This window comes from Leopardus geoffroyi, chromosome B3, assembly GCF_018350155.1.
Source record: "Leopardus geoffroyi isolate Oge1 chromosome B3, O.geoffroyi_Oge1_pat1.0, whole genome shotgun sequence".
Taxonomy (NCBI): Eukaryota; Metazoa; Chordata; class Mammalia; order Carnivora; family Felidae; genus Leopardus; species Leopardus geoffroyi.
Genome location: NC_059337.1, coordinates 121,989,996 through 122,012,475, shown reverse-complemented (window position 1 = coordinate 122,012,475; position 22,480 = coordinate 121,989,996). Strand labels below are relative to the sequence as shown.

Sequence of the window (22,480 nt, the reverse complement as noted above, 5' to 3'; positions counted from 1 at the left end):
GGCCTGTGACAGATTTTATTTAAGGCCTAGCATCTTTTAAAGAGTGTTAGGAGCCCTCTCTCCAACAGACTGAAAAATGAGACTTGTTTAGGTCTGAAATACCGCTGTTATCCTTAGCCTGCAGGGTAAATGCTTTTTTACTGAAATATAGAGAACCGGGGATCTCTCCTCTCTGAATCCTCTGTGCTGGGGAAGGGGGGCTTTTCCAGAAGCCCTGATTGTGGAATGCCTTTGCTTCCAGGCTCACATCCCCACTTGCATTGCAGCCCACGCCTCTGCTCAGCGGGGTCCTTTCTAAGAGCTTCCTAGTGGGTGTCTGATCAGCAGACCAATGCTCTGAAGACCCCCGGACTCTTCACAGACCCCCAGCTGCTGCCTGGTCCGGGTGTCTCTCTCCAGGGCTCACCCTTCTTTACACGCCTGCCTCCTATAAAGGGACAGAGCCACCCACCCTTGCTGCAAGGACAGTGAGAGAGGGGGGCTCAGAGACAACTTTATTTCCCCTTCCCTCCCCCCCCCCCCCCCCCCCCCGCCAATAATAACAAATAAGACCCTGCAAGCACTGATCAAATCACGGCTCCAACAACCCTGGGAATTTAGATATTTTTTTAGAGGAACTCTCCCCCCAGATGTTCAGCCTGGCTTTGCCCAGACCCCTCCCCCACTTAGTTGACTGCACAAAGCTTTCGAAAAACAGCTTTTGTTTCCAGGCGGAGCTGTATCCTCCCAGGAACCTCTCCTCCAGCACGCAGCCTGCAGACCTCATGCCTTGCCTCCCCCTCCAGGGTGAAGTCAGGCCAACACAGGGTGAAGAATTCGGAGGGTGTGGGTGTTTGGCTGGGGACAAGGAGTCCCTCCTTTTTTTTTTTCTTGGTGTCACTTCCAGACAGATAAGAAGGGGAAAAAAAGCAGTAAACATTCTTCACTTATGGACAAAAGTGGAGATGGAATTTTCTCCAGGACCCTCTCTGTGGGTCAGGGCTCTGCGGTTGGGGGTGGAGGGTAGGGAACGGAAGACCCAACTTCCCTCGAGAAAGTTTGAGTTCAGTGAAACCAATCCCTCGAATGTGGGTGTAATCAAAATGTCACTCCATTTTGGCCTCTCCCTGGTCCACGTGAACTGTTCAGCAAGGGAGGCACGTCCCCTCTGTTCAAGCTCAGGTAAGGTCATTCCACAATCCATTTAGAGACTAAAAGCACTTGGCTGGCTCAGTCAGTGGAGAGTGCTTATCTCAGGGTGGTGACACCTTATCTTGTGAGTTCCAGCCCCACGTAGGGTATAGAGGTTACTTAGAAAATAAAATCTTAAAACAAAAAAACTCATCTCGTCATAGATATGACACTTGCCTCCCTTCAGAGAAAAACATCTTCCTCCTCCTGCTCTAAGGTCTGTAGTCTGGACTGCTGGCCTTCAGGGACTGCTCTGTGGCAGAATTTTCTCTGTTTTCTCACCTGACTGCCTCTCCTTCCTTGCTGATGGCGTCCAAGGTCTAAGTGGGAGGGATTGTTGGGGGAAGAAGTGAGAACAGAGGAAAAGGGCAATTCTTATCTGACCGCAGAGTTGCCAGCCCTGTGGGCCCAGCAGATGGTAAAAGCTGTTGGCTGGGGCATCTCCCAGATTCTTCAGGGGTTCCCATCTCTGAGGCTCTCTCCTGAGGGTCCCGATCTGCATCTCCCTTACAGGTAAACCACTTGTGACTCGTCTTCAGCCCCCTGGGGAGTCCAGCATCCCCCTCCAACTTCTCCCTGCTGAGATCCCTTTGCCCCTTTAGGAGGTGCTATGGGGCTTAAAATGGCCCCATGCTGGACCTCTTCCCCCACAGGCTGCATCTGGTCCCTGGAAAGCACTCACAGGGCCCCTGCCCCAATCCCAGTACAATGCATCCTGTTGGCACAGACCCGTGGCAGCCCACAGCTCTGAATGGCTTCGTGGGAGCCCCCATCATGAGGCTTGAGGTGAAGGTGGTAGGGCCCCCACCTTGTTGAGGGTGGAACTCACAGGATAGCTTTACTCTTTGGGAAGGTTTCTATTTCCAAACCCTGCTGTTCTCTATACTCTGGCCCTTTTCATATCCTTGATAGGCTGAGGGGCCCGAGTGCTGTGCAGCTGGGTCTCCATTGTTTCCTTTGTAAATACTGCATAAGGCATGTGTCTCCTGCTCCGTCTGCTATCTGACATTGCAGTAGCCAGCCTCTGAGATGGCCCCCAGTTGTCCTCACCTCCTGGTTTTCTCACCTTGTGTGGGCTCCTCCCTCCCAAACAGGGCTGACCCTTGTAACCATTTGCTATGACAAACACGATGGTATGTGGCTTCCGAGGCTAGGTCGTTGTGTGGGCTTAATTGTGTATCCTATGAGGATACGTTGAAGCCTTAACCCCCCAGTACCTGTGAATGTGACCTTAGTTGGGAAGAGTCTTTACAGGTATAATCAAGGGCATAATGGATTAGGACAGGCCCTAAATCCAATGACTTATAGGAAGAGAGACACAGAGCAGACGGACACAGGGAAGAGGCCATGTGAGGACAGAGGAAGAATTTGGAGTTATGCCAAGGCTACAAGCCAAGGAACACCTGGGGCCACCAGAAACTGGAAGAGACAAGAAAGGATTCTCCCCTAGATCCTTTGGTGGGAGGACTAGAACTAGGATCCAGACTCCTCACTTCTGCTCTTGGATTGTGTTTCCTGCCGACACCTTGACCTCAGCTTCTGGCTTCCAGAATCGTGAGAGAGTGGATATCTGTTGTGCTAAGCCACCCTGTTTGTGTTACTTTGTTACAACAGCCCTAAAAACCTAATACGGTCATAAAAGACATTGTGATTTCTTCCTTGATCTCTCTTGAATCACTCATCCCAAGGGAAGCCGGTTGCCAGGTCACGAGGTTACTCAAGCAGACCTGCAGAGAGGTCCACAGGGCAAGGAACCAAGGCCTCCTGTCCACAGCCAGCACCAACTTGCCGCCACGCAAGTGAGAGGCCTTAGAACCAGGTCCTACAGCCTCAGCCAGGCCTTCAGATGACTGCAACCTAGCTGACATTTGCTGACATTTGCTACTTCTCAAGAAACATGGAGCCAGAACATTAAGCCATTCCCTAGTCCCTGGCTCACAGAAACTGTGAGGTGTTAAGCGTTTATTATTATATGAGCTGCGGATCATTGAAGTAATCTGTTATGCAGCAATAGATAACTAACACTGATATCTATATATTGGGGCTTCGGTATAACCTCAAACAGGAAGAGGTGCTCTGTGGAATCCTCATACATCACTTGGAACGGTCAGGGGCCCCAGCGCCATTCTCTTCAGGGACATTTCCAGCAACGGGCTCCCAGGCCATCTGTGGTTAGGTGTCCCAATTACTCATTTACCAGTGAGCACCTTCCATGCGCTAGGCACTGTGTTAGGGGCTGGGGCTATAGGTGTGAACAGTCTGTTCACGGCCAGCTGCCATGATGGCCGTACCCCTGCTGGTAGACGGGTATGGGCAAGAAAGACTGCACTCATCTGCAGAGCCAGGGGGAAGAGGGGACATGGAGGCCTTAAGAGGGGAAGCCTTCAGCAGTAAGATCCTTCGAAGACAGGAAGAGCACTAAGTTCAAGGGGCCACAGAGTGGTGGGAGGTAGAGCTGGAGCTGGCATCTCGACTCCCCACTTGGGGTCTTGGAGTTGTGTTTCTTAAACAGCACGGAGGCTGGTTCGTGGCACCAGGGTCTCTGCAGATCCTTGGAGGCAGAGACTCAAATCCTGCCGGGGACACTGTTCTTTGGATAATGGTGTCTCTGTGGAAAGATGGGAGCCCAAAGTCCCAGGATCTTGTTTCTGCTCTGCCAACTTGGCTAAGTCCCTCCCTTTGGGGATCCTTTGAACCATGACACATCAGCCACTCCCTCTGAAAAGCCTAAGGGTGAGAAGGCTGGCCCTTCCCAGTCCTAGCCCTCCTTCCTGCTATTTTCTAGAGAGATTTAGTCAGTTTTTGCCACCTACAGAAACCTTCCAGGCTGGTCCCTCCCAAGGTCAACTTGCATACCTTGCAGATAAGGATAACCACCATTTCTGTAGCATCTACACAACAGCAAGTGATTCCTCTAATCTTCACGGCACCCTCTAAGGCAAGGACTTATGACCCACAGTTGGCAGTTGGGGATAATGTCCCACTTGCCTCTCACTGCCCCAGAGGGTGACTAAGAGGCATTCAGTCTGAGGATTAAAGCCAGGACCCTAGGAACTGGGACTTTTTGCAGCCTCGAGGGATTACCGTGGTGGGTAGACACGGGGCAGTGAGGTTGCACAGAGTGGTGGTTAAAGAGAAGGAGTCTAGGGGAGCCTGGGTGGCTCAGTCGGTTGGGCGTCCAACTTCGGCTCAGGTCATGATCTCACGGTCTGTGGGTTCGAGCCCCGCGTCGGGCTCTTTGCTGACAGCTTGGAGCCTGGAGCCTGCTTCAGATTCTGTGTCTCCCTCTCTCTCTGCCCCTCCCCTGCTCAGAGTCTGTCTCTCCCTGTCTCTCAATAATAGATAAACGTTAAAAAAAATAAATTAAAAAAAAAAAAAGAGAAAGAGTCTAAGGCCAGACTGCCCAGTTTGCAACCTAGCTTCCTCTTATGCTCCTAGCTGCTGATTCCCCATCTGAAAGACAGGGATAAGAGCTCGTACCTCCTTGGGTTGTTGGGACGGTTAGATGAGATAACGTGTGAATTCCATGGCAAGAGTAAGCAGCCCACGACGTTTTTCTTCCTTTGATATTATTATTGACGTGACTGTCCCCCCCCCCCCGCCCCCCATGGCCACGAGACTCTTCTAGCAGGGTGATATTTGAAAAGGGACGAATTTAAGTGAAACGGATATAAAGCTGGAGGCTGATGGAAATTTGTGGCTGGAAGGCTGTTTTCTGCTTTTTGGAGGGATTCTTTTCCAGCTCCAAGACAGCTCCCTGTGTAAGGTGATGAGTGTGATTAACTGTGATCGGCTCCTCTCCACATAAGGAGGAAAGCTGGACGTCACCTGTGGCTTCCATCCAGGTGAGTGCAGTTACCCATCATGTCCACAGGATGTCGCTAACAATCACACTTCGACTACCTGCAGCCACACCAAGTAGTTCAGGGCTGGGAACTCGACAGCAGACTCCCGTTCAGGGAAAAGACGTTACGAGGGGCTGAGCGATCTTCGGCAACACCCTTTGAACCCTTCTTGACACCACAACACACTGAGTAGAAGGGTGTGTGGTGGCCAGGAGTGACTTGGCCCAGGTGACCCAGGGGGTGAGGTACAGAGCTAGTAGATTACCAGGGCCTCCCGCCTCCCAGCCAGGTGTGCCGACCCCACACCTGTCCTGTGTGTGCAAGAGGCTCGGTGGGAACAGGAGCCTGGTTTCTGGGTCTCGAGGGACGGCCACCTTAGGGAATGTGATTTGAAGATGGGGGTTCAGGGTGACACGGAAGGGCCTGTGCTCCTCTCCCTTGAGCCCTAGGCCAGCTCTCAGGGCCCTCTAGGCTGCCTTCTGATTTCTGCTATTTTAATGGCAGGAACAATGGAATTAGCAATTCATCCTTAAGGCAGGTGCTCACAGAGCCAGCCCCTCAGGAAAATGCTGGCTCCGAGCAGAGGGGTCTTTAAGGCTCTTGGCAGGGGTGGGGATGGTGTCAGCCAACACAAATTTCTCCATCCAGAATCATTTTTAGGAGCTCTGACTGGAAGTGAAGCACCAGAGATGCAAGGAGTTATAGCCTGGGGGCGCTTGGGTGGTTCAGTCGGCTAAGCTAAGCTTCCGACTTCAGCTCAGGTGGCAACTCGGGAGTTCCAACCCCACATCAGGCTCTGTGCTGACAGCTCGGAGCGTGGAGCCTGCTTCGTTATGTCTCCCTCTCTCTCTGCCCCTCCCCTGCTCGCTCTCTGTCTCTCTCTCTCTCTCTCTCAAAAATAATTAAACATTACAGACATTAAAAACAAAAAGGTCACAGCCCACTTGCACAAAGTGAAGGCTGCTCTGAGGGGTGAGGGCGAGAGCATTGTCTGTGGAGGGTCCGTTGCATGTACAGTAGTCGTAGTCATAGTGTTAGATGCTCAGGAAGCTCCATTCCCATCCTTCCTCGTTTCCTCCTAGCCTTCTGGAAGGGGCCATCCTAGCCCCATCCTGAGGCACTGCTCTTTCTTTTCTGATGATCGCAAGCTCTGTGATTTCCTTCCCCTCTCTCTTCATTTTGCCAGAATTCTCTCTCTGCCTCTGGAGCTATTTGCCCTGGGGCTCCAATCTGCAGGACCCAGAAGGCATTGCCTCTGAGCTCCTTGGCCTCAGGGAAGTTGGCTCAGCCTGGGAAGCAAACATGTAATAGAAAGTAGAGCATTTTCTCCTCCGTGCAGGGTCAGCAGGAGAGAGGGAAGACGGCCTCGACCACCGTGCATTTGGACTGAGGCATCGCATCATCGGGGCGGTCGAGGGGTGCAGCCTTCACACCTCCCCTTGGTCTACCTGGAGCAGGTAGGGCCAACCCCACTTTTACTGAGATGTGGAAATGATGGGAAGGAAGGGAAGACCCAGGACTAGGAAGTGTGGTGTTTTGTTTTTTGTTTTTTCAGAACTGTTGGAGGTAGGGACAGGGAGAAGTACAATCGGCCCGGGATTGGTTTATTTTTATTGCTTTTAAAAATCATGTGAATAATACATGTTCATTGAAAAAAAATAGAAAACACAGATAAGCCAAGAGAAGACAAATCATCTGTTAACATCTTGGCAAATAGCCCGTTTCTATGCTTAGATCACAGAGAATACTTTTGTTTCATCAATAAAATGTTTTCTTGCTGTACGTTGCTTTAAAACCTGCCATCTTGGGCTCCTGGCTGGCTCAGTCTGTGGAACGTGCGACTCTTGACTTCGGCTCAGGTCATGATCTCACTTTGTGAGATTGAGCTCTGCATTGGGCTCTGCGCTGATGGCACAGAGCCTGCTTGGGATTCCCTCTCTTCCTCTCCCTCTCTGCCCCTCCCCCATGCTGGCTCGCTCTCTCTCTCTCTCTCTCTCTCAAAATAAATAAATAAACCTTTAAAATAAATAAATAAAACCTGCTTTCTTGTCTTTTTTTAACAGAAAAATATACTAGGACATCTTCTCAGGCCAGCAGATAAGTATATTTAATTTGCATGGATGTTGTGGGCTCTGCGGTATTAAACTAGTGGTTGGGAATTGCCCCCGTCATTCTGTCTTTTGTCAGCAGCGAAAATGACCTGGGTGCCTGCACCGGGCTTGGGACTGGACATCGGTCCTTGGGCAGCTGGGGAAGGTTAAAGTCGAGCAAGGCACAGAGCTGTTGCAGAATAAGGACATGCCTTCCCAACAGAACCCTGATGATCTTGACCCCTTTGGCCCCTGACACAGGAGAATACCAGCGGATGAGGCGGGGACGAACAGAGGGCAAGGCCACATGGAGAGAGAGGTACAAGTGCGGTATGTGGGAGCCACGGTTGCACAGTGGCTAAGCCCGTAGTCTCTGGAGTCTGACAAGGACCTGGCTACCAATCCTGGCTCTGGTACAACCAGCTGTGTGATCTGGATCAAGTTACTTAACCTCTCTGAGCCTCCATTTTTGCACCTGTAAATCATAATGGCACATATCTTATCAAGTTTGTGAAAATGAAGTCAGATGATACATGTAAAGCACGTGGCAAATTGCACTGCATGTACCCAATTGATGGTAGCTAGAGTTATTTTGATCATTATTAGGTAAGTGGGCCTGGAGAGCTGGGGGACAGCTGCACATAGAAGATGAATGTGTATTTCCCCAAGTCCACAGCTATGGCTGAGTTTTTTTGTGTAGGGCCAGGTGTGGGTGTGGGTAGTTGGGATCTAGAGAGGAAGTAATGGGGCCGGGGGTTGGAGAGTGAGGGCTTATAATCATAGCTCCTCTGAAATCAGGTAAAGGCTCTGGTCACCCTTCCACTTAAGGAATATGTTGGATTTGTCCATATCGCACCTCCCTCCCTGGTACTGTGCTTGAAAAGGTCCCCGGGGTGGGGGTGGGGGTGCAGGGCATGGTTCTCAACCTGGATAATAAGAACAGAGGTCGCGATGTCTGCACCTGTGTTTGTGCAGGTGAGGGAGAGAGGGTTGTATTCAGCAGGAGGACCCTGGCGAAGGGACTAGGTGGAGAGGGCGTGGTCATTGGAGGATCGCTGCCTGGCTGCTAGACCACCTCTCCAGTGAGCAGAAGGGGGCGGGCACTGTGACCTTGAGCAACTAGGGACCTGATGGTCAACTGGGTCCACCCTCCCGGGGAGCAGGTGCCCCGCTGGCCTTGCCTGCACACCGGCAGCCTGGGTCCTGGACCAGCACCCCCGCCCCCCAACCCCCGTCCCTTTCCCGTATGGCTACTAATGAGGAGCAGGTTCTCCAAGGGCAGAGGGCTGTGCTCTCAGCAGTTGGGTTGGTGGTAGATGATCAAGACTGAGAGTGTGTCTGCCTGTGTTCTTTTAACTTCTCCAGAAAGGTCACCAAGGGGTCTCCATTACAAGCGGTCTTGAGCCCAGTATGATTTTCTCCTACAATTGAATCTACTCCCTGGATGGCCTCCAGTGTTCAAGCTGATGACAATCGCCTGTCTTTGCAATTGATTTCCTGGAAGCGGCTGGCCGGCCAGCAGCCACATGATGGATATATGCTGGGGGACTGGTGCGGCTGAGTGGGGCATAGGAGCTGTAAGCGACCCCCCCCCCCCACACACACACAGACACACATCATGGCAGGGTCTGTCAAATGTAGGACGCCTGCACTTCTGCCCACTCACTCCACCTTGAGGTAGCAACGCCCAGAGAACTATTCACACATGTGCACCGAGAGGCATGGGCAAGGATGCTGGCTACAGAATTGTTTGCGTGGAAAAAAATTGGAGCCGCCTTATCTGTTCATGCGGGATGGGAGGAGCTGCCACATTCTGAATGTGAAGGGCATCCCTTGGGATTGTGCAGAGGCACTATCTACCATAAAATCCTTTTGACTCCTGCTTCCCAGAGTTGGGCGGGCAACGGGGACCCTGAGTGAGGGTGTGAGTGGAAAGGGTAGGATTGAATCGGCTGTGTTACATCCATTCAGGCAATATGACGCAGACGCTTTTAAAAAACAACCAACAAGGATGCCCCGTGTATATTGACATGAGAAGATGTCCAGGATATACTGTTATGGGGAGAAAATTGCAGAGCGATATGGTCAACAGGAGAGTATTTGCGTAAAAGCAAAGAAAAATAAAGATCCTGGCACCCTGCACGTGCGTGCATGGATGTACCTGCGCGTGTGTGTAAATGCTTAGTAAAAGCCCGTGATGACACACAGCAAACTGCTAATACAGGTCACTGCCAGGGAAAGCAGTGATAATTGATGAGAGATGGGAATAAAAGGAACTTTTCACTTTTTTCTTTCTTTACCTCTGTGTTCCCCCCCCTTTTTTTTTTTTTTTTATGGAAAGCAAAAAGGGTAGTGTAAAAAAAAGTGCCCTCCTTTTCTGTGTGCTGCTTGCCTAACTCACTCATACACCACAGCCTCCACCAAATTCCTGTTCCTTACCATCCTCTTTGGGACAGTGAGTCCCTCCAAGGTCCCTCAGCTTTTCCTCTCAAAGGGGAAATCCTGGGCAGGAGACCTGGGCACGGCCTGGACTCCCATCAAAAGGCCCCCGGGACACTGGAGGGGACGGACAGGAGCCCGACATCTGTCCTGGACCTCTGACCCAAGTCCAGTGGGGGTCGTGTTTTCCAGGAGACACTGCAGACACAGCCCGTGGGGATGTGAAGGCCCTTCTCTGCAGATGTGCAGCAGGGGAGACACGTGGGAAGGAACCCAACAAGGCTGAGGGGGCTCGGAGGGTAGAGCTGTGTCAAATAAAGCCCCTTTTTCTGGGGGGGGGTGAGTGTCAAGCCAGGCCCTGTATGCCCACCTGGCCTACTTGTAGGCCCAGCCCCCAAGCCCAGAAGGCTTTGCTTCTTCCCTCCCGTTCTGGAAGGAAGCACAGGGAATGAGGGCAGGACACATGGATCACGCACCTCTTCTGGGCCAGGAGCCTACCTAGGTTCTCAACACTTAGCTCATTCACACCTTTTCACCACGCCACCCGTAGATGAGGCCCACAGACACAGGGGTGGGTGTTGCTTGGCCACACGGCCACACAGCAAACACGGGGTTAAGATCTGCGTCCAGGTCCCTCTGGTCCCACCACACCTCGGTGCAGGCTCACAGCTCAGCAGGCTTCAAGGAGGGTGTGCTTGTCACTCACTCCTGGAGAGCAGAGAAAACAGTGATGGAGGGAGCCAGGGGTAAGGACCTAGGCTGGGCCAGGAGGCCAAGGGGGAAACCGGCCTCCAGGGTCTCCTGAGGGCTCCTGGAACCTCTCTACCCAGCTCAAGGGGGCTGCTTCCAGGGATCCTCCTGGCTTGTGCTAGCTTCACTTACTAGCTCAGACCCTGCTCCATCGGAGGTGGGGCAGGCCAGGCTTTGCCCGCCTCATGGATTTACCAGTCTTTCCTCTGGCATCCCCTTTCCTGGACACATGGGCAGGACCCCTTCTTCTAAACTCTCACCCCTTCCTGCCAAAACCTTTTAGCCAAGATTGGGTTTTTCCATGAGAGCACATCAGCAAAATCTGATGGCGAGTATGGCTCAGATCCCAACTCTGCCATCACTAGCCATGCGACCTAAGGATGTCTCTGAACATCTCCACACGTCAGTGTCTTCCTCCGTGAAATGGGGATGGTGATAGCGGCGAGGGTTTCCGCCAGCATCACCACAAGCCAGTACTCAGAACAACTCCCGGCTGCCGGTTCCTGCTCTGTATGTCTTCACTTTTACTGTCTCTCTTCCTCCGTGGGCCTCGTGAAGGGTAGGTCATCCTGTAGACCCAAGCCTGGGCGGAAATCCGAGTGGGCTGGATGGAAACTAGCCCGAGGGCCTGATGAACTGCCATATGGTGCTTTTCTCAGAGCCGTGTTAAGGGAAGAACAAGTTCATATGCCAGGTGGGGAGATGATGGAGGCCAAGAAGGGAAATAACAGAGACATGTTTTAAAATGCTCCGTTTCGGGGCGCCTGGGTGGCGCAGTCGGTTAAGCGTCCGACTTCAGCCAGGTCACGATCTCGCGGTCCATGAGTTCGAGCCCCGCGTCAGGCTCTGGGCTGATGGCTCAGAGCCTGGAGCCTGTTTCCGATTCTGTGTCTCCCTCTCTCTCTGCCCCTCCCCCGTTCATGCTCTGTCTCTCTCTGTCCCCAAAAAAATAAACGTTGAAAAAAAAAAATTAAAAAAAAAAAATGTTCCGTTTCTTGCTCCCTATTTTTCTCCAAAGCTGTGACCTCCCATAACTCCCTGTCAGGTTTGTGGGACTCCACCCGGGGAGGGCAGAGAGGTGGGGTCTGTTCTATAGGCAGCCGTAGGAAGAGGAATTCCCCAGCATCTTGTGGAAAAGCCCCACTGGGAGGGGGTGGGGCAGCTGAGGGAGGGGCAGGCAGTGGACAATAGCCAGCCTGTCCTCAGGGAGATGCAAAGGGCCTGGTGCACTCCGTAGCTCAACCACCAACAGGTCCTGCAAGGATGCCTGAGAGCAACTGTGGGCAAAGCCAACGTGAACATCTCTAGCAGCTAGCTTTCTTTCTCCGTGCAAGAGGCCCTTAAAGAAATGACGCGTTTCCTAGTAAAAATAATAATAATGATAATAACAACAACACTCAGAACCCTCACAGCCGGCCCTAATCCCTTTTCTGGAACATTTGTATTGATTTGCCTTCCCCACCAGGCTGCCCCTGAGGATGAGACTCTCTGTCCTGCTCACCACCGTGTCCTGATGCGCTGTGCCTGAACAAACGATTGATTAGTATTTGTGGACAGAATGATGGAAGGAGGGATCTGAAAACCTGGGAGCCCTCCCTGAGGGCTCCCATGTGCGAAAGGGCCTCCCATTATATGCTTTGATGGCACTTGGCACTTCTCATGACTCTCATCGCATTTTGCAGTTACTATGAATCTGTGGAAATACTATGCTGATGCCAGTCTCTCTCTGAAGCCTGCGTCTGTTTTCTCATTGCCTCCCTTGTGCCTGGTACAGGGTCTCGTACAGAGCTGGTGCTCTGCGAAGAGCAGCTGTAGGAGTGAACGAATGAATGAAGACAAGGCAAAGGCCCTCAGAGGCTTTCCATGGTCACTACGGGCTCAGGTGACTCTGGCTCTTGCAGAGCAATGAGAAGCAATGGAATGGGAGTGCTTTGTGGCATGGCTTCTGGGGTTCAAACCCAGTCGGTTGTCACTAGCTGTGTGACCTTGGATTGGTTACTTAACCTCTCTGTGTGTGGCCTTGCTCATTTGCACAGTGGGAATAGTAATAGCACTCACTTCATAGGCTTTATGAGGATTAAATGAGTCATATATGGAGAGTGCTTACAGGGATGCCTGCCATATGTTAAGCACTACCAAAGGTTATGTCTTATTGTTACCAGAGTGCCTAGCAATGGGGTCCCTCTTGCTTGAACCCTGGACTCTGTCCAAGGATCAGCTTCTGGAGAGTTCTCGCTAGTATACTTGGGTAAGCACTAGACCCAAGGAAGTAGCCCAGGGTTTCCATTTGGATTGACTCTCCCAGGATTTGTCATCCCACCTGCCGGAGGCCTCAGTGATGGTCACATGAAGTGTGCATTCAGGGGTCTGGCTCCCACCTGGCCTGGCTCCCACCCCTCTGCTCCCCACCGCAAGGAGCTGGCACTTCTGGCCTTCCCTCACCACCCGCCTGGCATGGAGCTGACTCACCGCCAGGAGGGGTGGTGATTAGCATGCAGGGCAGATACTGGGAGGAAAGCTGTCTCCATGCAACAGCTCTTGATGTGTTTCTCTGATTAATGTGGCAGAGAGAACATTGCAGCTTTTTCCTGAATGGTCGCCACGTGGAGCCGGAGTCATTAGCATCACGTCTCCCGCTTGCCATGACCTGCTGACCACCCTAAGTAGATAAAAATGAAAATGGCCAAGACAGCTGCAAGGCTCAGAAACAAACTGCCTGGTGGCTCTGCAGAGTCTTTTATGTGGAAGCTTTCCGGAACAGCCCCGCCTTCCCCATCCTCTCAAACCCCTGTAAAGCCGTCCTGAAAGTTTCTGCTTCTCTAACTGCTGGTCCCCGGTGAGGGCAGAACCCCTTTCTCGGGAACAGAGCCCAAGTGTGTGCGGCCCCCACCACAGGTGTGCGCTCCAGGTGAAAAAAGATGGGAGGAGGGAAAGGGCTTCTAGGCAGAGGGACCAGACTGGGCAAAGGATGGGAGAGAGCTGGAGCCCTGAGGCGTCTGTGCAGGGGCAGAGGAGGTGGGCGGGGTGGAGACTGGGGACCCAGACTTTATCCTGAGGGCAACAGAGAGTTAGCTGGGGTGGAGGGAGGGTATCTTGCACAGTGTGCAACGGGGCGTTGTAAAAGTCCCTCCATCCCAGCGTGATGGATGTTGGGGGCCCAGCGTGGAAATGGGAGAACGGTTAGGAGGCCGTTGCCAGAATCCAGGCAGGTGATGATTCTGCCTCGAATTAACACGGCACCTTCCTCAGTGCTCTTCCCCCAGTCTGGGAGTTGGAGCATCGATCCGCAGTTTCTGGAGGACAAAATCTGAGACAACCGACGGCCACCTGACAGCCTCCCAAGGATGGGAGTGATGGTAGGAGGCTTGTCTTTGTTTTTGCCTCGGCTCTGTGGGGTGGGAGTCGGATTGCCATAGCATTCTGAGTCACCGGTTTTGGCTTTTTTTTTGTTTTCTAAGCTGCCCCTCTCCTTCTCCGGGCCTCGGTTTCCCCAGCCAGGCCGTGGGGGCGGGGCAAGCCCTGGAGACTGGCTCCCGGGCTCCCTGGGAAGAACCGTGCTCAGCAAGCGGGAGCCCATGCCAGCTCCACACCCCATCACTGCACCTCTGCCGCCGCCCCCTCCACCGTCAGCCAGCCCCACGGCAGCCGCTTGCCAGAAAGCAGGCCCGTGCACTCAGCCCAGGCTGGAAGGGAATGAGCAATGGCCCTAATTGCGGAGCCGGCAGGAGAGGCCGGGAGGAGGCAGCGGAGAGAGAGAAATCATCTTGCGCTGCGCCAATTACTGATCAGCTGGGACATAATTGTGGGGCTGCCATCCCGGCTGCTGGAGGTACCAGGCCTCCCTCTCGTTAATCAACGATAATCCAGAATTACGACCCTTAATGACTTGCAAAGACACTTATGCACACACGCACACATGCTCTCACACGGACACAAGTAATTGATAATCAACCATGTAATTTGAGGCAATAATTCTGTCCGGGCCAGATGACAGGCTCCACCCTGCCAGCAGAACAGAACCCAAATCACAGCCCCACCGCTGCGATGGGGGGCAGCCTCCCTGGGGGAGGGAGGCTCCTTCCTGTCTCTAGAGTGGGTGCCGAGGAGGCCTCCAGTTGTCTCTAGGCCGTAGGAGTACAGGGAGGTTTTGTTTGTTTGTTTCCCACTTTTACTTGTCTGTATTTTCTAACTTTTGCACATTATTATTTGTAACATTTGCAAACCTCATTGCCGCCGTCATCCCTCACTCGTGGCCCTAAACCAACGGTCTCAAACTTCAGTCCACGTTCACGTCACCTAGAGAGATGGTTAGAAATGTGGACTTCTGGGCTCCGCCCCAGGAGAGTTAGACCAAAACATGGTGTGGGACCCAGGAATTGCATATTTAATAAGTGCCCCAAGTGATTTGGGTACGACGATCCACACACCATACTTAGAGAACTAACACTCTAAACCAGTGACTCTTGATCCTGGCTCCACGTGGAAATCACCCCGGAGCTTTCAGGAAATTCTGATGCCTGGGCTTGACCTAAGTGGGCTCAGCCGGCATCTGTCCTCCCAACCTGTCCTTTTTTCTTTACCTTGGGAACCGCTACCAGAGTCCTCTCAAACTTGAACATACATATGGACCACTGGGCGTTTGTTAAAAGGCAAAATCTTGGAGTGGGGAGGGGAGCCCTGCGTTCCTAAACACATCCCAGGAGGGGCGCCTGGGTGGCTCAGTCAGTTAAGCGTCCGACTTCAGCTCAGGTCACGATCTCGTGGTCCGTGAGTTCGAGCCCTGCGTCGGGCTCTGTGCTGACAGCTCAGAGCCCGGAGCCTGTTTCCGATTCTGTGTCTCCCTCTCTCTCTGACCCTCCCCCGTTCATGCTCTGTCTCTCTCTGTCTCAAAAATAAATAAACGTTAAAAAAATAATAAAAGGGGCGCCTGGGTGGCGCAGTCGGTTAAGCGTCCGACTTCAGCTCAGGTCACGATCTCGCGGTCCGTGAGTTCGAGCCCCGCGTCGGGCTCTGGGCTGATGGCTCAGAGCCTGGAGCCTGTTTCCGATTCTGTGTCTCCCTCTCTCTCTGCCCCTCCCCCGTTCATGCTCTGTCTCTGTCTCAAAAAATAAATAAACGTTAAAAAAAAAATTAAAAAAAAAAATAATAATAAAAAAAAAAATAAACACATCCCAGGAGATGATGATGGTGCTGGTCCTGGAGAAAGAAGTAAGGCTCTCTCATCCTTTGCTCTAGGCCCAAGCACATGAAGTCAGGTGCCAGAAAGTCCTGTTTATGAAGCTCTTCTTCTGGGAAAGGCCATGTGCTGGGTCTGCAAAAGTGAATCTGCCCCCAGTTTTGTTCCGGTGGCGGACTGCCTGTGAGTCACATATTAGGTTCTTATAGATGCCTGAGAACAAGACAGGCTTAGGCTGATCTGCAGACCGTGCGACTCTTGATCTCGGGGTTGTGAGTTCGAGCCCCACTTCGGGCATAGAGCTTACTTTTTAAAAAGGTAGCGGGGGGGGGGGGGGGAGCGCGTGGGTGGCTCAGTTGGCCAAGCGTCAGACTTCCGCACAGGTCGTGATGAGTTCAGGCACCCCGCCGAGCTCTCTGCTGTCAGTGCCGAGCCGCTTCGGATCCTCTGTCCTCCCTCTCTCTCTGACCCCCTCCCCCGCTCTCTGTCTCTCAAAAATAAATACGCATGAAAACATTGTTTTTAATTAAAAAAAAAAAGAAAAGACAAGTTTAGGCTAACTTAGGTGCTGGGGCCCTAGGAAGCAGGAAACATTGGTGCCTGCCCTCAAGGAAACAAGATACAATAAATTCTTGCGAACACGAAGGTGTCACTGGGCAGGAGGGCCTGGTAAGACAAAACATGGGCATGTGCTTTGTATCAGGGGTCTAGCAGGCTTCATAAGAGTGTCATGGGTCAGGCCCAGGGGCTGAGATAAAGGCAGCAGGAGGCTGGGGATGGTGGTCAGTGTCCCTCGATGGCCACAAGCATCTTCCGTTCTGGTACGCGCCCTTCGCCACACCCTTCAGGAGGAGAAATCTGTTTCCCCTCCTCCTGAATCCAGGCTGACCCCGTGACTTACTTTGACCAGCAGAACGCGGTAGAAGTGACACTGTGCCAGCTGGCCCCTACGGAGCCCGGCAGCTTCTGCTTTCATTCCTTTGGAAGCCAGCTGCCACGTAAGAAATCCAACTACCCTGAAGCCACCATGCCAGCCACGTGGACAGGCCATGTGGAGGAGGGCTGAGGTGCTAGGTGTGTAAATGAAGCCTTCTGGGCCCTCCCCTCCCAGCCCAGCGGGCAGCTGAATGCAAATGAGTGACCCCAGGTAACTCATGAACAGAGAACCACCGAGGCGGGCCCTGCCTAAATTCCTGACTCACGAAATCACGCGAAAGAATAAACTAACTTTTCTAGTTGATTGGTCCACGGCGATAGATTGCCGAAACACTTGGGTTCTCGTCTCAGTTCGGACACTCGCAGGCGAGATCAGTAAGCTTGCCGGCCCTGTTTTCTGGCCTGCAAGATGGCGGGCAGGGGAGATCATGCATCCAAACCCCCGCGCGCGGGGCCTGGCACACTGCTCGTGCTCATACCAAGAATGTATGATTGTTAGCGAGGTGGTGCCAAGATGCCCACATCCGGCTCCACCCTAAGTGATGGCCATTCGGATCGTATCGTCCCACGTCCTCGCATGAGTGGCCATCATTCTCCTCTAATGGGAATGGCCTGTCACCAGGGTGACACCTTGGCTAAGAGCCGTGGCTTCTGAGCCAGACAAGCATGGACACAAGCCCTTCTCTGCCAGTTTCTAGCTTTGTGACCTCACACAAGTTATTTAAAGTCACTGAACCTTGGTTTCTTCACCTGAAAAGTGAGGCAGTCAAACCAGCTCCTTCTCTGGGAAGCCTACCCTGATTAACCTCTCCCCACCCCTTTTCTCTAAATAGAGCTTTGTCATATCCTGCTTATAAGACAGGTGCTAATTTCTGAACTTTCAGAAGAGGGCTGAAATGAACTATACTGGATGGCAAGAGGGGGTAGGGGACCCTTGATCATACTTTGTTCATAAATATAACTCCTCATTATTGAGTCCAAGAGTTTGCCACTTGATTTGCATGCACTGTCCTCACGGCATGCCTGTGAAGGAAGTCCTGTTACCAACCACTCTCACCTGAGAAGTTGGGTGGGGTCTTGACGAGGATTTGCTTCCGTGTTGGTTGTGTTTGTGTGTGTGGACACCCTTCCTTCTCCCTACATACCTTATGGATTAGAAACAAAATATGCCAGGGAAATATTTACACAAATCAAAGTGGATGATTTCTCATCTAACTCACCCCCCACCCACCCTATCTTTGGAGTACGTCCAGCAGTGGACACTCTCTCACCAACTTTGCCACCATCACCCTGGTCCCAGCCATCATTTCCTTGTCCACATCCCTCCCACAGCCTGGGCCCCCTGCTCTCCCACTCTTACTCCCTACAGAATGAGCCTGTTCAAGTGCCAGACAGATGATGTCACTTGTCTGCTCAAAACCCTGCATGGCTCCCAGCTCACTCAGGGTAAACACCAGTGTCCTCCTGATGGCCCTCAGAGCCTGATATCACCCGCCCCTCTTCATTCTCTCTCTGACATATGTCCTATTCTTCTCCCTTGTTGTCTCCAGGACAGCCTCCCTGTCAACAGGCATGTTCTTGCCTCAGGGCCTTTGCACCTGCCATTTCCTCTGCTTGGGACCCTCTTCTACCGAGTAACTACATGCTTCACTCCCTCACTTTCTGTAGATCTTTACTTAAATGTCACCTTCTTAACACAACATTCCCTGACCACGTTACTAAAACTTGGCCCCCATCCTGGGACACACAAAACACCTCGTCTACTTTGGCTTTCCCCATCGCACACGTTACCATCAAACATGTTTATGCCACTTGTTTATTTACTTTTCTGTCCCATGCCCCCACCACACATGCACACACACACTCACACTCACACACACCCAGGCATGTAAACCCTCATTGGGCAAGGATTTGTGTCTGTTTCGTTTACTGCTGTTGTCCCGATACCTCGCAATCAATAGCTCAATAAAACTTTGTTACGTGAATGAATGCAGAGGCACATAAACACATCCTCAAAAAGCAAAACAGACCCAACTTGGGTTCTGTTAATACAGGTGTTAAAGCATCTCTCTAGCCTGGAGGGGTTCCAGTGCTCACCTTTGCTTTGTGTGTGCGTGCATGCACACGTGTGTGTGTGTGTGTGTGCACATGTACATATGTGCAGTAAAGACCACTGGCGGTGGAAATTGCTGATTGTGGTAGTGATGGGAGTTGTCAATTAAAATCCATTGAGAATGTATTTCCCATCCTTGTCAAGCCCTTGCAGCCATTCCCAGTGACAGGAATTGCCCGGTAGTCTGGGAGAGAACAGGTAGCCAGGAGGGCAGATAGCCCTCGCCAGTCTGATCCTGTGAGGCTAAGCAGTCCAATTAATTCGAGGAGGAATAACCAGGCGTGGCCTGGAATATGCAGTGTGGGGATTTGCGTGGTCAGGTTTGCTGTTTGCACAATCCTGCCACGTCCACTCTCGTGGGCTCAAGGAGAGGTTCGGGCTCTGCCATTAATCTCCATCAGAAGGGCCCGGAGCCTGGGCTCAGCCAGGGTACTGGTGGATGGGAGAGCGTGGGGAGCCTGGCATGCCGCAAGAACATGACAGGATCCCTTCTGGATGAACCAAATGAGTGACAGCCCAGGTTCAAAGGGATGAGGTTTCCATAGAGAAGACATGACGGCTTGGGTGGCTTTCCACTCCCCTAAATGACAGCGTCTCTCCCCTCTGGTTTTGGGGGAAGGGTAGAGAAGACTTCTGGGTCACAGATGAGGACACTAATGCTCAGAGGGATTATGTGCCTTGTCCGAGGTCCCTCCACAGACCACCAGTCCAAATGCAAGGAGCTTTGCAAGTGCTGTATCCGATACAGATGGTGGTTCCTGGGGTGGTTTTTGAGCTCGAACCCATGCCTGCCTGGTTGACTTCAAAATAGGTTGGCTCCGAAAACCTAGTTTACCTGTCACTCATTTTGCATCCCTCTGAAATCCTGGCTGGTAACACCTGGGGCATGCTCTGTGAATACTGGGTCAATATATATGTCAATATACAGGTCAATATACAGCCAGTTGTGCTAGCGAGGATCCCCCTGCATCACCCCCAAGCTCCCTGAGCCCACAGCCCTGCTCCTTTGCTCCCAGCCAGCAGGGGGCGTTGCACACATTGTTTCCAGCGGGCTTCCCACCAACCTCTCCAGGTGCCCAGCCCATTCCCCTTCTGTGATTGAGACATACAGGAGCCCGATAGGAACCAGCCTGTTTCCTGCCCAGAGTCTTCAAATTGTGTGGCCTTCCCCCCGCAGGCAGCCCTCTGGCAACGGATGGGACTAATATGTACTGAGTGGTTCCTCCACCAGGCACCGTGCTAGACGCTTGACAAGCATGACCTCATTTCATCACGCGAGCTACTGAAATGATCAATTTTATAAGTGAAAATACTAAGGTACTAATTTTACCTCATTTTTACAAAGGAGAATACTTAGGTTTGGAGCTAGCAAGTAACTCGTGACCCCTACCCTTGAGGCCTCTCCTTTCTTTTTTTTTTTTAATATTTATTTTTTTTTTGATAGAGAGAGACAGAGCACAAGCAGGGGTGGGGCAGAGAGAGAGGGAGACACAGGATCGGAAGCAGGCTCCAGGCTCCGAGCTGTCAGTGCAGAGTCCGATGCGGGGCCCGAACCCACAGACCGTGAGATCGTGACCTGAGCCGAAGTCGGACGCCCAACCGACGGAGCCACCCAGGCGCCCCTGAGGCCTCTCCTTTCTGCTCCCAGGTGGCAGACTTGGGCAGTGGGATGGGGGTGGAGCGACGGGCCGAGGCCTGGGCCTCCCCGGAGAGGGCTGGCTTGGGAAGAATGCTTCTCAGAAGAGGAATAGTTTTTGCTCTCGTTGTGCCGGGTTCCTGCCTCCCTGGGGTTTGTTCCTCGGAGCTCTGGGTGGGCCCCTTGAACAGGCCTTCCAGCTCCATGTTGCTCTCAGGGACATCCAGGGACATTTCCTTCTGGTGTCAATTCCAGCTCCCTGGCAAACACTGAGGAGTGTCCCGGGCGGACGCTGGTGGTGGCAGGGAGAGGGCCAGCCCCATAGGAGGGGAGAAGGCCTCACAGCATGTCACAGTAGGACCAGCTAGCCCGGCCCCTCTGCCATTCTACATGCGAGGAAACAAACCCAGACAGGGGAGGACAGTGACCCAGGGTAACCTGGCTAGTAACGGCAGAGCCGGGGCCGGAACCCAGGTCTCTGAGCTGCCAGGCTTTCTTCAAGCTTTAGCAATCATGTTCTCCAGGGCCCAGAATTGCCCCCTTCCCACCACCCAACTCCCCATCACATCCTGGCCATATTCCAAGTCAACTGTTGCGCGCCCTCTTCTAGGCCCAGCCTCCCGCCCCTCTTCCCCGCAGGCTCTCTCTCCCTGTGTTAGAACCGCTTTGCTCTCTTTGAAGCACATGCCTTCCAATCTAGGTTGACTTGTCTCATCTCCCCAGCTGATGTTTGAGACAGGTGCCAACGGGTAGAGCAGTACACTGGACAGGGCACTGGGCCAGGGGCTCAGACACCTGCATTGCAACCTGGCTGGGCCACTGACCTGCAGCGTGTCTCAGGGAGGTCGGGGCCTCCGTGGCCCTGTGGTCTACACCAGTGCTTTTCAGACTCTGTCCGTAGGGTCTGCCTTGGCCAGAGGGAATCCTGCCCCCGCTTGGATTCAGCTGCGGCAGCTTTCCCCTTTTTCTTTCAGAGGGGAAGATTCTGAGGTGGTGAAGACAGTTTGAAAGCCATTTTGAGGTCCTTTCTAATCCTGTTAATTTTTGTATTTCACTCACCCCTCCCGTTGCTAGCAGGAATACGGCATCCTACACAGAGCATTCACAATAAACATGTGGCGGATGGAATTGAATGGCAGTGCTGGGAAGCAGAGGGCTGCTAAGCCTGGCTGGGCAGGGAAGGGGCACATGAGCAGGAAGTAAATGGCCAGAAGGCAGCTGGAAGGAAAGGGGGCCTGGAACAGGCTTCCGAGGTGAAGGTGGTCTTTGAAAAGGGGCCGAGACTGCCCTGAGCCTGCGGTTTCTGCTCCCTTCCTCCTCCGGGTTCCCTCCTTGCTTGCCCCTTAAGTGGGCCACCACCTCTTCCACAGCCCTCCCGCAGGGGCCACGGCGTCCTTGCACAAACCCTGCCCATCCCCTGCTGCCAGGGCCGCCCACGCGGCTGGGCGGACACGAGTCTGGCAGCCATTGGTGTGGCTGAGCTCTCCCGGAATGAGGTTCGAAAGGGCCATGGGGCTGGCACGGAACAGAATCCTGTGGCCTGGTCAGCAGGCCAGAAGCCATGGGGGGCGCTGTCGTCTGGGCCCCCGAAGGCAGGCCTTCCTGAAGCTGCAGAAGTCTGCAAGGCTTCTCCGGGCACGCAGGGAGGGGGCCGGATTTTGTGTGCTTTTGTCAGATGCAGTCTGTGCTTTCCGTTGTGTGGGTATGTTAGTGCTGCTTCCAGATCTTGGCTCCTCCTGGAGCTACAAATTACACTCTAGCCTCCATCCTGTAGCAGCGCTTCCATGCCCCAGGGTAACAGGGACCACCCCGATCGTACAAGTGTGGCCACCCACAACTAGAAAAGCCTGTGTCGTGCATGGTTTAACTCTGACCCGGGTAAGAAAAGGCCTGAGAAGCACAAAGGGGAACCACAGTGACAGCCCCAGGAAGCGCCATCAGGACACTTCCTAACATACTGTTTGAATTTCATCGTCATTGCCATGTTCCTCCAGCACCCGCCCACCTCAGAACTGCTCTCCACTTTATGCCATCTGCCAAGTTCTTGGGGCCGCCATCACAGTCATTCAAGCAAGCACTCACCTCAGCGTGTCTCAGCTGGAGAGTCTTTAACCTTTTTTATGAACGTACTATGTGTGGGGCACTTTATAAACTTCAGATACTCTACAAACTTTGTTTTATTTGGTCATCAGAACAACCCCACGAAGCCGATGCTTTTGGCCGCAAGTAACGGTGAATTCGGTGATATCAGATTGAGCCCGGGGTCCTCACCGAATGATGAAGGAACTGATGAGCTCAGGAAATAGTCCAGGGGCAGATGGCTCC

At 52.8% G+C, this 22,480-nt stretch overlaps 1 long non-coding RNA gene across 7 annotated transcripts in view; it reads left to right on the top strand.

The window, feature by feature from the left end:
- Nucleotides 1–15,977, top strand: part of LOC123584123 — a 30,914-nt gene extending 14,937 nt beyond the window's left edge. For 3 of the 7 annotated variants that reach the window (XR_006705177.1, XR_006705183.1, XR_006705181.1), the window contains 3 exons: nucleotides 6,355–6,472; nucleotides 7,079–7,424; nucleotides 8,471–9,404. This is a non-coding gene — a long non-coding RNA (uncharacterized LOC123584123). Of the gene's footprint in view, nucleotides 1–4,898; nucleotides 5,016–6,354; nucleotides 6,473–7,078; nucleotides 7,425–8,470; nucleotides 9,405–11,759; nucleotides 12,177–12,861; nucleotides 13,203–13,543; nucleotides 13,651–13,752; nucleotides 14,618–15,529 lie in introns of those variants that run through there. The other 4 variants (XR_006705182.1, XR_006705179.1, XR_006705178.1 and 1 more) reach the window with 4 other exon arrangements.
- The last annotated feature ends 6,503 nt before the right edge of the window (nucleotides 15,978–22,480 follow it).